The sequence below is a fragment of the Schistocerca piceifrons genome, chromosome 1 (genome assembly GCF_021461385.2).
Source record: "Schistocerca piceifrons isolate TAMUIC-IGC-003096 chromosome 1, iqSchPice1.1, whole genome shotgun sequence".
Taxonomy (NCBI): domain Eukaryota; kingdom Metazoa; phylum Arthropoda; class Insecta; order Orthoptera; family Acrididae; genus Schistocerca; species Schistocerca piceifrons.
The window spans coordinates 792,099,029-792,112,145 of NC_060138.1; the positions used below are offsets into that span (position 1 = coordinate 792,099,029).

The 13,117-nt window shown below is 44.1% G+C and overlaps 1 pseudogene; it reads right to left on the minus strand.

The window, feature by feature from the left end:
• Positions 1-12,201: 12,201 nt before the first annotated feature.
• LOC124727938 lies at positions 12,202-12,319 on the minus strand (annotated as a pseudogene).
• Positions 12,320-13,117: the final 798 nt, after the last annotated feature.

Here is a 13,117-nt window from a genome sequence, read left to right on the forward strand (position 1 = left end):
GATCTGGTACGGATCCCACACTGATGAGCAATACTCAAGTATAGGTCGAACGAGTGTTTTGTAAGCCACCTCCTTTGTTGACGGACTACATTTTCTAAGCACTCTCCCAATGAATCTCAACCTGGTACCCGCCTTACCAACAATTAATTTTATATGATCATTCCACTTCAAATCGTTCCGCACGCATACTCCCAGATATTTTACAGAAGTAACTGCTACCAGTGTTTGTTCCGCTATCATATAATCATACAATAAAGGATATCTGCGGCCCTGTCATTGGCAAAATTCCTTTAAAGATATTCTGCAAGTTCTCAGCTGTTTCTAGATGCTTGCAAACACAATTTCGTAAACAGTCACCGATGCGTCCAGTGAGCTCAGTAGTAAAACACAGAGAAAGAACTCCATGAAGCCAAGCCATGATGCAGTACGTTACAAGCGTCATGATAGCTCGGAGCGAGCTGCCAAATCGTTCCGAACAGGTGACATGAAATTACGCTTTACTAATACTATGTGACGCTATGCGGGTTTAGTTTATAGTTCAATGGAAGAATCCCTCGAAAGTCGCAAACACAAACACTACTAATAACCACGAATGCTCCTTTCCAAAATGGCAGCTCCACCAAAGACAATCACGATTTTCCGTGCAAAAACACCTTTGAGACCTATAGTCTCTCCAGTTTAGTACTGAGCTCACTGGATGCGTCCAGGATAAGCTTACGCCCTCTAAAGTTCCCAATGGTTTAACTTTTGTACGCTTGAGGACGCAACTCGAAAACAACCTCATAATCCTTCACACCATGGAGAAGGGATACTTTATGGACATTCATGAAGAAACACAAACTTACGCCCACCAGAGAAAAATCCAAGGAAAAGAAGCTCAACGAATAATACACATTAAGAAAAACGTTCTTCTTGGATATCTGCGGCCCTGTCATTGTGGCTTGGCTTGGCTTGGCTTCATGGAGTTCTCTCTCTGTGTTTTACTACTGAGCTCACTGGACGCATCGGTGACTGTTTACGAAAACTCGTCTGGGACACCGCATCCACTACAACTGTTTTACCTTTTTATTTAACGTTGAGAGCTACTGTAGGCATGCAGCTTGAAATTTCGAATATGTCAGAATGTAATTCTTCATCCAAGGTAAAGTGTACCAATAATGTATAGAGTTATACAAGTTTTGTAACCAATACGACCATTTTTCACGCTACGTTATTGGGCACTTTTCAAATCGATCTGACGTTTACATTTGACTTTACTTGTCTAATGCACAGTGGACATACATATTTTACTCGTACTTTTACTGTACAACTTTATGTTTTGTTTTTTATCTCCTTTTATGCGAACTATTCGAATATCCATCATATTGTGCATTAACAATGGCAGTTTGAAATCCACCTGAAATTGGCCTACTGTAAAGTCGGAAACCGGATGTGGACTTAAAATAAATGTTATTAGCAACTGGAGTGGATTTTCATAGACTTTCGTAATTTGCACAAAATCAATTTTATAAATTTGTGCAAAGCCGCTACTATGAATCTGAAGACAAAAACTGTGCATTTTCGACTTCAAACAGATCACTAAGAAAAAATTATGTATATAGTATCACCTAATTTTCTTCAGCATAAAGGAATTCGTAGTGTTGGAATTACGTCAGGCTTGACGGTACATGCAAATTGCGCCGTGATTTCTAAGGGAGTTCACTCTTTCTTGGCACATTTGTCATGTAATAATGCTGACATGTGTGGTTATTTTGTCTTTCTATCCTTTATTTTACTGGATGCTCTTGCCTGTTGACTCGTTATAAATACTGAATGACTATTAGAAATCTTTCGTATTACTGTCCAATCATGAAAGACACCGAAAACTGGAAAGAAAAAATTAGTTGCTTTCTACAATATCTGTATCAAGCAGAAACCTATATACTGTCCACAAATAAAAGATGTCCTATGTTTTTAGGAAAATGGCTTCAACAGTGGGGTAAATTCGGGGGGGGGGGGGCAACGGTTATTCGCAATTGCAAATAAGGAAGGACCAAAAAGATGAAGCAATAGGGAGCTACATATTGCTTTATGAACATTGTAGTTCGGTTCGTATTTGCATACAGGGTGACCCACGTATGATGAAATCCCATTGATTTGCACAGGGTATGCTCCTTTGACTCCCTCGGCAGTTCGGTGCATCTTTACCGAGTAGAGCATCAACTAAGACGCAATTCGACTAAAATTTCCTTCATTTTAGGCAGGTGCTCAGAATGACGTCTCCATGTATCGAGAGCATCCTGACGACTTATGAACAATCTGTCAAACACTCGTTGTATTCCAGCAGTCATAGTTTTCGACATCACTAGCCAAATACAGTCCTCCAAATATTTGACTGGGTATGGTTACTTGGTGCACCTTCCCAGTTAAAGTTAACCAAAGATAAAAATAACATGTATTCAGAACTGAGAATGAGGAGCAAGCCAGCTATCGCATCATCTAGAGGTACTATCGGAGTGTGCTGTTGCAACGTCCTGCATCATATAACCGGGAGGTCTTTTAGTGACAGCTCCTTGAGGAAAAATCGGAGTTCAATGCTCGCACACCTGGTGTGGTGAAAAACGCTTCGCCCAGTAACGTAATACTTCCTGTTACGCTGGCTGCACGTCACATTCCTGTCTCCACATGATTCATACGTTTTTTGGTGTAAGTGATAAGGTCTTTCGGAACTCCATCGTCTATCATTCTGCAAATTCATGTGCGCCTATAATGCATTCAGGATTTGCTGGAAACAAATTCATTTCAAGAGCAACCGCCCCATCAAACACAGACTGCAGTAGCCAGATGCAGTGCTGGATTGCTGAGCTAATGCACTATCGTTAGGGGAGACCGGCGCGTGCTCATGCACGGGGCACGTTTAGGGCGCTACCGACAATGGAAGTAGTGTTGTCACCTTCTGAGGGCTCTCACAAACTTCACGGCTTCACGGCTACAACTGGAGAACGTCTAAGCACGAAGAACATTTTTTTTTTTTTTTTTTGTGCAAGGTGAATAAACTTTTCTGTTCAAGTATCCAAGCTTCCAGAGAGCATATCTTCTAAACCTGAGAATAGATAAATATGTTCGTTTACAGAAGTTTATTCTACTTAATAATATTGTATAATATGAAAGTCTGAAAGTTGCTACTGTAGTTTCTAAACTAATTCCTGCATGGTGATGGAGCACATTTACGCAGTTTTGTTGGGACACGCATAGGCACTTATTTTACGTTACCGTCCTAGCTGATACCCCAGTCAAGGATGATTTAAACAACAACAGTTGGAAACGCAGTCTAAAAAATGAAGGCACAAGAGAACAGAAAGTAAGAATTGGTAAAAAATGCTATTTGAACTTAATAAATATCGATAACAAAGAATTAATTCAATGAGAGCAAGTACTGATAATGGCAAGAAACTGCTAAAGGCAAGAACAAGGATAGGCCTTCTTCTGATGTCATCTTTAGTCTTCTGCTCAAAGGTAAGTTTTCATATGGAAACTGTCGATGCTCTCCTGTCTCCTGCCTCCCTTTTTAGATGCACGAAATTTCCGCTTCCCTTTATGTCACCTATCATCTTGCATCCCCTCCTTCCTCCCAAGCTCCTCTCACAAATTAACCCTTCCAAAGCGCCTGTTAGCAAGCACTCCAGTCTCAATGAAAGTCCCATCCAGTTCTTCTTTTTTTGTCTTAATTGCTTTTGTATTTACTGCTCCGAACGATACTACCTGTCAAAAATAAATCGAGAATGAGTCCATTGCCTTAGATATAAAAGACGAGCTCAGCTCGATTGTGCCACAGCCAACAAATTATTTTGTGTGTGCATAAGTTGCAACTCGAGAAACGATGATGAAAAGACTTTAATTAACAATTAAACTACTACGAAGGCCATGTTATACTAACGGATGTATGTTCGACGAAAAATTTGTTTATTGCCAGTAAAATCTTGATGTTTTACCATGTTAACTGGTGTTATGTAAGACCGTAATTTTGTTTACTGTCAACAAAACATATCTTGAATAGTTTAGTAGTCTGTTTTCTTCAGTCGTTTATGTGTTCTATTGTATGCATTACCGTGCCTCCACGGGTGTGTAAACATCCCACACACCGAGGTCACATTTACGCTCTCGACTTGACACTGTATAATATTAAATGGTTCAAATGACTCTGAGCACTATGGAACTCTGAGCTCATCAATCCCCTAGCACTTAGAACTACTTAAACCTAACTAACCTAAGGACATTACACACATCCATGCCCGAGGCAGGATTCGAACCTGTGACCCGACCGTAGCGGTCGCGCGGTTCCAGACTGACGCGCCTAGCACCGCTCGGCCACTGCCGACGGCTACACTTAAGTACAGTTATGGCACACTGAAACTCAGTTAAATACAAGTTATTAATTTATTGCATATTCATTTTTTTCTTACAAATTTTCACGTTAAATGGTGAAAGTGTCCCCCCCCCCCCCTGTTGTTGAATACACAATTCTATTATTCTAATCATGTTTCCAAACACAAGATGTAACATTTCCCCTGTAACAGAAGCAGTGAAAGTGGATATTGCAGTTTTCAATTTATCGATGGATTTTGGATGGTTTTTATAGACAGATGCTTTCGCTGCACCCCAGAAGAAAAATCCAGGTGGTGTTAGGTCAGGCGATCGAGGAGGCCAAAGTCGCTGTGAAATTATGCTATCACCAAAAACATCGATTTCCTGGACGAGTTTGCTTACTGACTTGTCCGGACTCACGGACATTTTATCGGAAATACCGAGTAGTTAATCCTCAGACAAAACGTTAGGGCGACCACTTTTCGGTGCATCTGTCACTGAACCCGTACTTTGAAATTTGTTAGTCAAATCTCACACAGTATCGCGATGTGGGGGTGTTGTCTCTGGGAAAACTAAATTAAATGTTTGACGAACTGAAACTTTGTATTTACCGCCAGCTTTGAACACTTGTTCGACTAAAAACACACGTTCTTTAAAGGTTAGCATTTTAACAGTGACAAAAATGAAACAAACGAACAAAGGAACTAAACTGAAACGTTCACGTCAACACGTAACGACACACACCAACGATACTACTGACGCTGGCAGAGATAAACGAAACAGTGGAATGCTGGGAGAGTCCACTTGAAGGGAAGTAACACAGGCAGGCGAACAATCTTACGGCACGCGCGGCTAACAATAATACGGCACTGCGGAGAGACATTTTGAACACCCCGTATTCTATCGGAACTCCTTTTACCCTGCGTAGTGCAGCAACTCGACGTGGCACAGACTCAACAAGTCGTTCGAAGTCCCCTTCAGAAACATTGAGTCATGTTGCCTCTATAGCCGTCAAAAATCGCGAAAGTGTTACCGGTGAAGGTGTTATGCATCAACTGACCTCTCGATTATGTCCCACGAATGATCGTTGGGATTCATGCCGGGCGATCTGTGTGGCCAAATGTTTCACTCGAATTGTCCAGAATGCTCTTCAAACCAATGGCGAACAACTGTGGCCCGGTAACATAGCGCCTTGTTATCAGTAAAATTTCCATCGTGGTCTGGGAATACGAATGGTTGGAAATAGTCTCCAAGTAGCCGAAAATATCCATTCCAAATCAATGATCGGTCCATTTGGACCAAGAAACCCAGTCCATTCCACATAAGTACAACCCACACCATTATGGAGCCACCACCAGCTTGCACAGTGCCTTGTTAATAAATTTGGTCCATGGCTTTGTAGGGTCTGAGCCACGCTCGTACCCTGATATCAGTTCTTACCAATTAAAATAGGGACTCATCTGACTAGTCCAACAGTTTTCCAATCGTCTAGGGTCCAACCGATATGGTCGTGAGACCAAGACAGGTGCTGCATCCGATGTTGGGCTTTTAGCAAAGTCACTCGCAGTTATCGCCTTCTGCCATACGTATTAACGCCAAATTACGCCGCAATGTCTTAACGGATACGTTCGTCGTATGTCCCACATTGATTTCTGCGGAAATTTCACGCAGTTTTGGTTGCCTGTTAGCAGTGACGACTCTAGGCAACCGCTGCTGCTCTCGGTCGTTGGATGGAAGTCGTCGGTCGCTGCGTTGTCCATGGTGAGAGGTAATGCCTCTAATTTGGTATTCTTGGCACACTCTTGACACTGTGGATCTTGAGATATTGAATTCCCTAACGTTTCCGAAACGAAATGTCCAATGCATTTATCTCCAACTACAATTGTGAGCGTGGGTTTGATCTGATATTCTGTTATTCTGCACAACGGATTAATCTGAGATGTAGCCTTTACCCTGTGGCTCCTGCAAGATGCAATTTCCACCCCCACACAACTACAGAAGTCATACAGACGCTCCTAACGTTCTAAAGAGAAATGCCTGAAAAACTTTCAGCAATAAATATCTTCTGGAGTCGTCCGCTGTAAGGAAATGACACAAAAATTCACAAAATTTCTTATGTAACTAGTGAGATACTTGGGTACTGGAGTAGTGCTAGTTAGTGTAAGAAAAACATGAAACTAACGAAAATTATTATTTATTTTGCAAAAATTCTGAGAAATCACAATGGCACATTTAGTTATGAATTGAACAAGTTATATCCTGGTTGTTTTCAGAATGCAAAGTTACCTCTCAAGGACAGGATTCGCTAATGAAATTTCTATACAAAGTTTAAGATTGTTATTGACTTGGCAGAATGGGTGAGAGGCGCGCCTACTCAACTTGAATAATTATCCTTTAGAATGTTGCTAGGTATGGTCGAGGCTGTCATGTGTGAAATGCAGTGAAGTGTATTGCTGTGGAGGAAATGTGGGACTCGCAATAGCTGTAGCGCACAATACTGTAAGCGGCGATGACAGCTGTCTGCGCTGCTCGCTGCTGACAAATAAGATAACTCTCGTTCTATCTGGATTGACCTTCGCCAATCAAACTCTCCCTATGCCTTGATGAAGTCAAGGATTCCTATTCGCCCTTAGTCTAACTATTGGTGTGGTACGCCGGTCAGATAACCAGTCCACCACGATGCCACTCAAAATTCGCTCGCAGGCGTTTAACTATAACTCTGTCCATTCACACCGCACAATAAGTGTGTCAGCCAACACAGTGAACAACGCTTAATCGCAAGGACTCAATATAGTGTAGCACTTCGATTCGATCTCGACAGAGGTGCTCTCCCAGTGAAGTACTGAGGAGAGACTTGTTCCTCGCTCCAAGAGCGACAACGAAACAGCGCCTCTCCACACCAGACGTGAAGGGGTATATCTTTAGGTCTATTCTATTACTCCTTTAGCTCAAGGCGTCAGAAATATCGTCTGCCAATCAGCATTGCTCTTTTAAAACGGGAGAATGACGTTTCGTTTAAGGCGACCAATCCGGAAATCTGTAGTATCGGCGTTTGGCGTTTCCTGTCCCCCTGTGAAAATCTCTGAAACTGCGTGCTATGTGTAAAGAATGCATAGGTTGGACGCTCCCACACAATGTAGCGGAATTTGCTTTTAAGCCGAACACGGGGTCATTGCCCCTTTCACTCGGGCACACACTGTCTGCTCCATGGGCGGCCGAGGTTGACTCGTCCTCTGAAGGGACCGGCCTTCCAGTGTGTGGTCTGCCTCTCTCAAACTAAAAGCTCCTGTGACCGTCGTGTCTGGAATTTGTGTGTGTACGCCAGCCTCGAGTATTTCAACCCAGGTGCGCACTTGTTATTTGCGTATCGTTTACATGAATTCATACAACATTGACTTTATCTTATCGAGTTTGGGTTCGAATGAAGCGTCTTGATGTGCGGAATGTGATTGTGAGGGCGGAATATGTAAGCAATGAAGGTCAGGAGACCATGACGTCTTACACCATTCGCCATTCAAAGTCTGTTGATTGCCTTCGTGCGGCCACAGTTACGTCGGAAATCTTTTCACACAAGTCACCTTAATACAAATGACAGCCCCGTCAATGCAGTTCCTTGTGTACGCGATACTACCGTCGTCTGTATATGTGCATATCAGTATCTCATGACTTTCGTCACATCAGTGTGTATATACCACGTTATCAAAGTATAACTCTGTTGTAAGACTAAGCCATTTCAAAGACGGTGAATGTAATCGTAATAACGTAAGGAATTCCGAAAAGAATTCCGCATAAATATGTCTCGGTCTTCTCCACATTTATGATTGCAGTTCGAGTTCATGTATATCTCTGTGGGGAGATATTACTGACACGTCAGTCTGAAGCGCTATATGATGTAATAGTATTCTTGAATTTCTTTCCAGTGTCGCTCCTGTGCCCTGAAACTGAAATTTCTCGACACCATTCTCTTCTCGTCCACCAAAGCCTGTGGCGCCTGCATGAGCCAGGCAGTCTAGTCTCTGCATGTGCCGCATGTGGCGGCGAAAGGGCAGGGGTAGCGCAACACCGAGCACTGCTGGGGCGGCGCGAAACAGTGGGTGACAGTTGCGAACGCGAAGCTGAACCGAGCATGTCACTTGGAAAGTGACAGTGAAGTGAAAGTCGCAGTGAAAGTGGCTGATAATACGGTGGTGCATCACTGGGGCCCAGGGGCCGGCGCGACAGTTCAAATGGCTCTGAGCACTATGGGACTAAACATCTGAGGTCATCAGTCCCTAACTAACGTAAGGACATCACACACATCCGTGCCCGAGGCAGGATTCGAAGCTGCGACCGTAGCGGTCGCGCGGTTCCAGACTGAAGCGCCTAGAACCACTCGGCCACAACAGCCGGCGGCGCGACAGTTGAGGTTTTTTGAAATCTAGGCGGCTGGCCCAGGATGAGCTGGTCACAGGAAATCCCAACTGTGGCGCTAAAACGAATAAATCTACTTGAACCGGCGCCAGAGAGAATTGCACGAAGAGGCAGGCAAGTCACGAGGTGCAGCCAGGGCTCCGTATGGCGCACCAGCCAGAACTGCTTTGTTTCAACGTGGCTGGCCCGAGGAGCAGCCACAGGACGGGGTCCGGGTAATTGTCGTGGAAGTTCAGAGACAACCACAAGGAAAACAGGCTCAGGAGAAGAGAGTGCCGTGGAGCTGAGAGCAGCCAAGAAGCAGCAGGAGTGGACTGCAACGGCCAGAGTGGGGCGTGGGCGGCTGCAACATAGCGTCGAGCTGTGCTAGCAGAAGGTGTCTTCCTTCTGGCGGCTAGAATAAGATGGTTCAAATGGCTCTGAGCACTATGGGACTCAACTGCTGTGGTCATAAGTCCCCTAGAACTTAGAACTACTTAAACCTAACTAACCTAAGGACAGCACACAACACCCAGCCATCACGAGGCAGAGAAAATCCCTGACCCCGCCGGGAATCGAACCCGGGAACCCGGGCGTGGGAAGCGAGAACGCTACCGCACGACCACGAGATGCGGGCAGGCTAGAATAAGACAGCGAGTCACAGACAGGGAAGAAGGAGAGTTTCGGTTACAGAAACACAGTGCAGAGCATAATGCGACTTCTTCTTTAGTGTGTGACGTAACTACAGTCGGCAGGCATTGCTCATGGTCAGTATTTTGACAAACCAAACTAAAGTGTAGTGCTGTCTGGCGTAATCGATTGAGTTGCGCAGGTATTGTTTGTTGCTGTGAAGAAGCACGGCAAGGCTGGGAGGAATTTCATTGTGCCGTAACTGTGCTTATGTGTAATTCCACAGCATAGCTATGGTGCTATCTAAGTGTGCCATTGATGTTTGAATTGTGATATCGTTCTGTAATAGCAATGTCACTGTACCTTTTAACTGTCTAGACATTTTCCTGGCCGATACTATATTACGTTGTATGTAAATGTAGACTGTGTTGTCCTGTGTCTTGTCTGTTCAGGATTTAGTTTGTGTGTTAGTACCAGTGGATTGTAGATCCATCTAGTGCGTTGTTGCTCTTTTACTTTCGGCACTTCTGTAAGGTAATTTGCTAGCAGAAGGAATGTTGTTTTATCTATACAGGGCCAAATATCTCAAGAAATAAGCGTCAAACGAAAAAACTACAGAGAACGAAACTTGTCTATCTTGAAGGGGGAAACCAGATGGCGCTATGGTTGGCCCGCCAAATGGCGCTGCCATAGGTCAAACGGATATCAACTGCGTTTTTTTTTTTTAAATAGGAACCTCCATTTTTTATTACATATTCGTGTAGTACGTAAAGAAATATGAACGTTTTAGTTGGACCACTTTTATCGCTTTATGATAGATGGCGCTGCAATAGTCACAAACAAACAGCACACAATTTTAGACCAACAGTTGGTAACGGGTAGGTTTTTTAAATTAAAATACAGAACGTAGGTACGTTTGAACATTTTATTTAGGTTGTTACAATGTGATACATGTACCTTTGTAAACTTATCATTTCTGAGAACGCATACTGTTACAGCTTGAAAACCTGTAAATACTTCATTAATGCAATAAATGCTCAAAATTATGTCCTTCAACCTCAATGCATTTGGCAATACGTGTAACGACGTTCCTCTCAACAGCGAGTAGTACGCCTTCCGTAATGTTCGCACATGCTTTGACAATGCGCAGACGCATGTCGTCAGGCGTTGTCGGTGGATCACGATGGCAAATATCCTTCAACTTTCCCCACCGAAAGAAATCCGGGGACGTCACATCCGGTGATTGTGCGGGCCATGGTATGGTGCTTCGACGACCAATCCACCTGTCATGAGATATTCTATTCAATACCGCTTCAACTGCACACGAGCTATGTGCCGCACATCCATCATGTTGGAAATACATCGCCATTGTGTCATGTAGTGAAACATCTTGTAGTAACATCGGTAGAACATTACGTAGGAAATCAGCATTATTTGCACCATCTAGATTGCCATCGATAAAATGTGGGCCAATTATCCTTCCTCCCATAATGGCGCACCATACATTAACCCGCCAACGTCGCTGATATTCCACTTGTCGCAGCCATCGTGGATTTTCCGTTGCCCTGTTATGCCGGTTTATGTTACCGCTGTTGGTGAATGACGCTTCGTCGCTACATAGGACGCGTGCAAAAAATCTGTCATCGTCCCGTAATTTCTCTTGTGCCCAGTGGCAGAACTGTACACGACGTTCAAAGTCGACGCCATGCAATTCCTGGTGCATAGAAATATGGTACGGGTGCAATCGGTGTTGATGTAGTATTGTCAACACCGACGTTTTTGAGATTCCCGATTCTCGCGCAATTTGTCTGCTACTGACGTGCGGATTAGCGGCCACAGCAGCTAAAACACCTACTTGGGCATCATCATTTGTTGCAGGTCGTGGTTGACGTTTCACATGTGGCTGAACACCTCCTGTTTCCTTAAATAACGTAACTATCCGGCGAACGGTCCGGACACTTGGATGATGTCGTCCAGGATAGCGAGCAGCATACATAGCACACGCCCGTTGGCAATTTGATCACGATAGCCATACATCAACACGATATCGATCTTTTCCGCAATTGGTAAACGGTCCATTTTAACAAGGGTAACGTATCACGAAGTAAATATCGTCCGCACTGGCGGCATGTTACGTGATACCTTGTACTTATACGTTTGTTACTATAACAGCGCCATCTATCACAAAGCGAAAAAAGTGGTCCAACTAAAACATTCATATTTCTTTACGTACTACACGAATATATAATAAAAATGGGGGTTTCTATTTAAAAAACGCAGTTGATATCTGTTTGACCTATGGCGGCGCCATCTAGCGGGCCAACCATAGCGCCATCTGGTTTCCCCCTTCAAGCTAGACGAATTTCGTTCTTTGTAGTTTTTTCGTTTGATGCTTATTTCGTGAGATATTTGTCCCGGTCACTAGCAATGGACCACCCTGTATAATGTTTATCTGTTACTCAGAATACGTTTTTATTGTATATTATTCTTGTCCGCTTTCGAGATCACATTATTTTATTACTGTTGCGTGAGTAATTGTTTTACTTTGACATGCTGTTTGTTATCTGAAGTTAATTGCTGAAAGAGACTGACCGCAAGGCTTACGTGTGCGCTGTATTCGTATACACCCTCTCCTCCCGAACAGGCTATGAAGGCCCAACGGTACCGGCCGGCCCCCGTGTCATCCTCAGCCCACAGGCGTCACTGTATGCGGATACGGAGGGACACGTGGTCAGCACGCCGCTCTCCCGGCCGTATGTCAGTTTCCGAGACCGGAGCCGCTGCTTCTCAGTCAAGTAGCTCCTCAGTTTGCCTCACAATGGCTCAGTGCACCCCTCTTGCCAACAGCGCTCGGCTGACCGAATGGTCACCCATCCAAGTGCTAGCCCAGCCCGACAGCGCTTAACTTCGGTGATCTGACGGGAACCGGTGTTACCACTGCGGCAAGGCCGTTGGCTTCGTATACAGTCAGGCATTCTAAATTATTGTTTGATAAAACAAAGATTGATTAAAGAACTTGCTTGCCAACCTGCAGATAAACTTCACTTCCACACAAAAATAGCGAGATATTCATACATTATCTAGTTTATTCTCAGTTGAAATAGTTTTCTGGATCTTTCTTTCTGTAACACAGATACAGTGATCTAGTCTCTGTAAATTGCTTTACTAATCTATACTTCATCGGTCTCGGAAACTGACATACGGCCGGGAGAGCGGTGTGCTGACATCATGCTCCCCCATATCCGCATCCAGTGATGCCAGTGGGCTAAGGATGACACGGCGGCCGGTCGGTACCGTTGTGCCTTCATGGCCTGTTCGGGAGAAGTTAATTAGTTAGTAATCTACACTAATGGACAAAATAGTGGGAGACCCCTGTGTAAGGCGTAACTGACTACTAGATGTCAGGGAAGGACACCTAGCCAGTGTAAATGGTACTGTGTTGGTAGCAGAGAAGCAATAACAGCTGAATGGGCTGTGTAGGGGAACTCAGTGAGTTCGAACGAGGATTAGTTATTGGGTGCCACCTGAGTAACAAAGCCACACAAGGACATTTCAGCCATTCTACAGCTGTCATATTCCGCATTGCGGAGGGTGGTAGTAAGAAATTACATAAAATCAGCGGATGAGTTTCTCAGTACGTCGAGCTGTCCAGCTCGCACAATGATTGCGTGTGGGAAGGAGAAAAGAATAAGGTACAGTGGTCGAGCAGCTCCTCAGAAGCCACACATTTCTGGATTGTTTTTTGTGTTTAGGA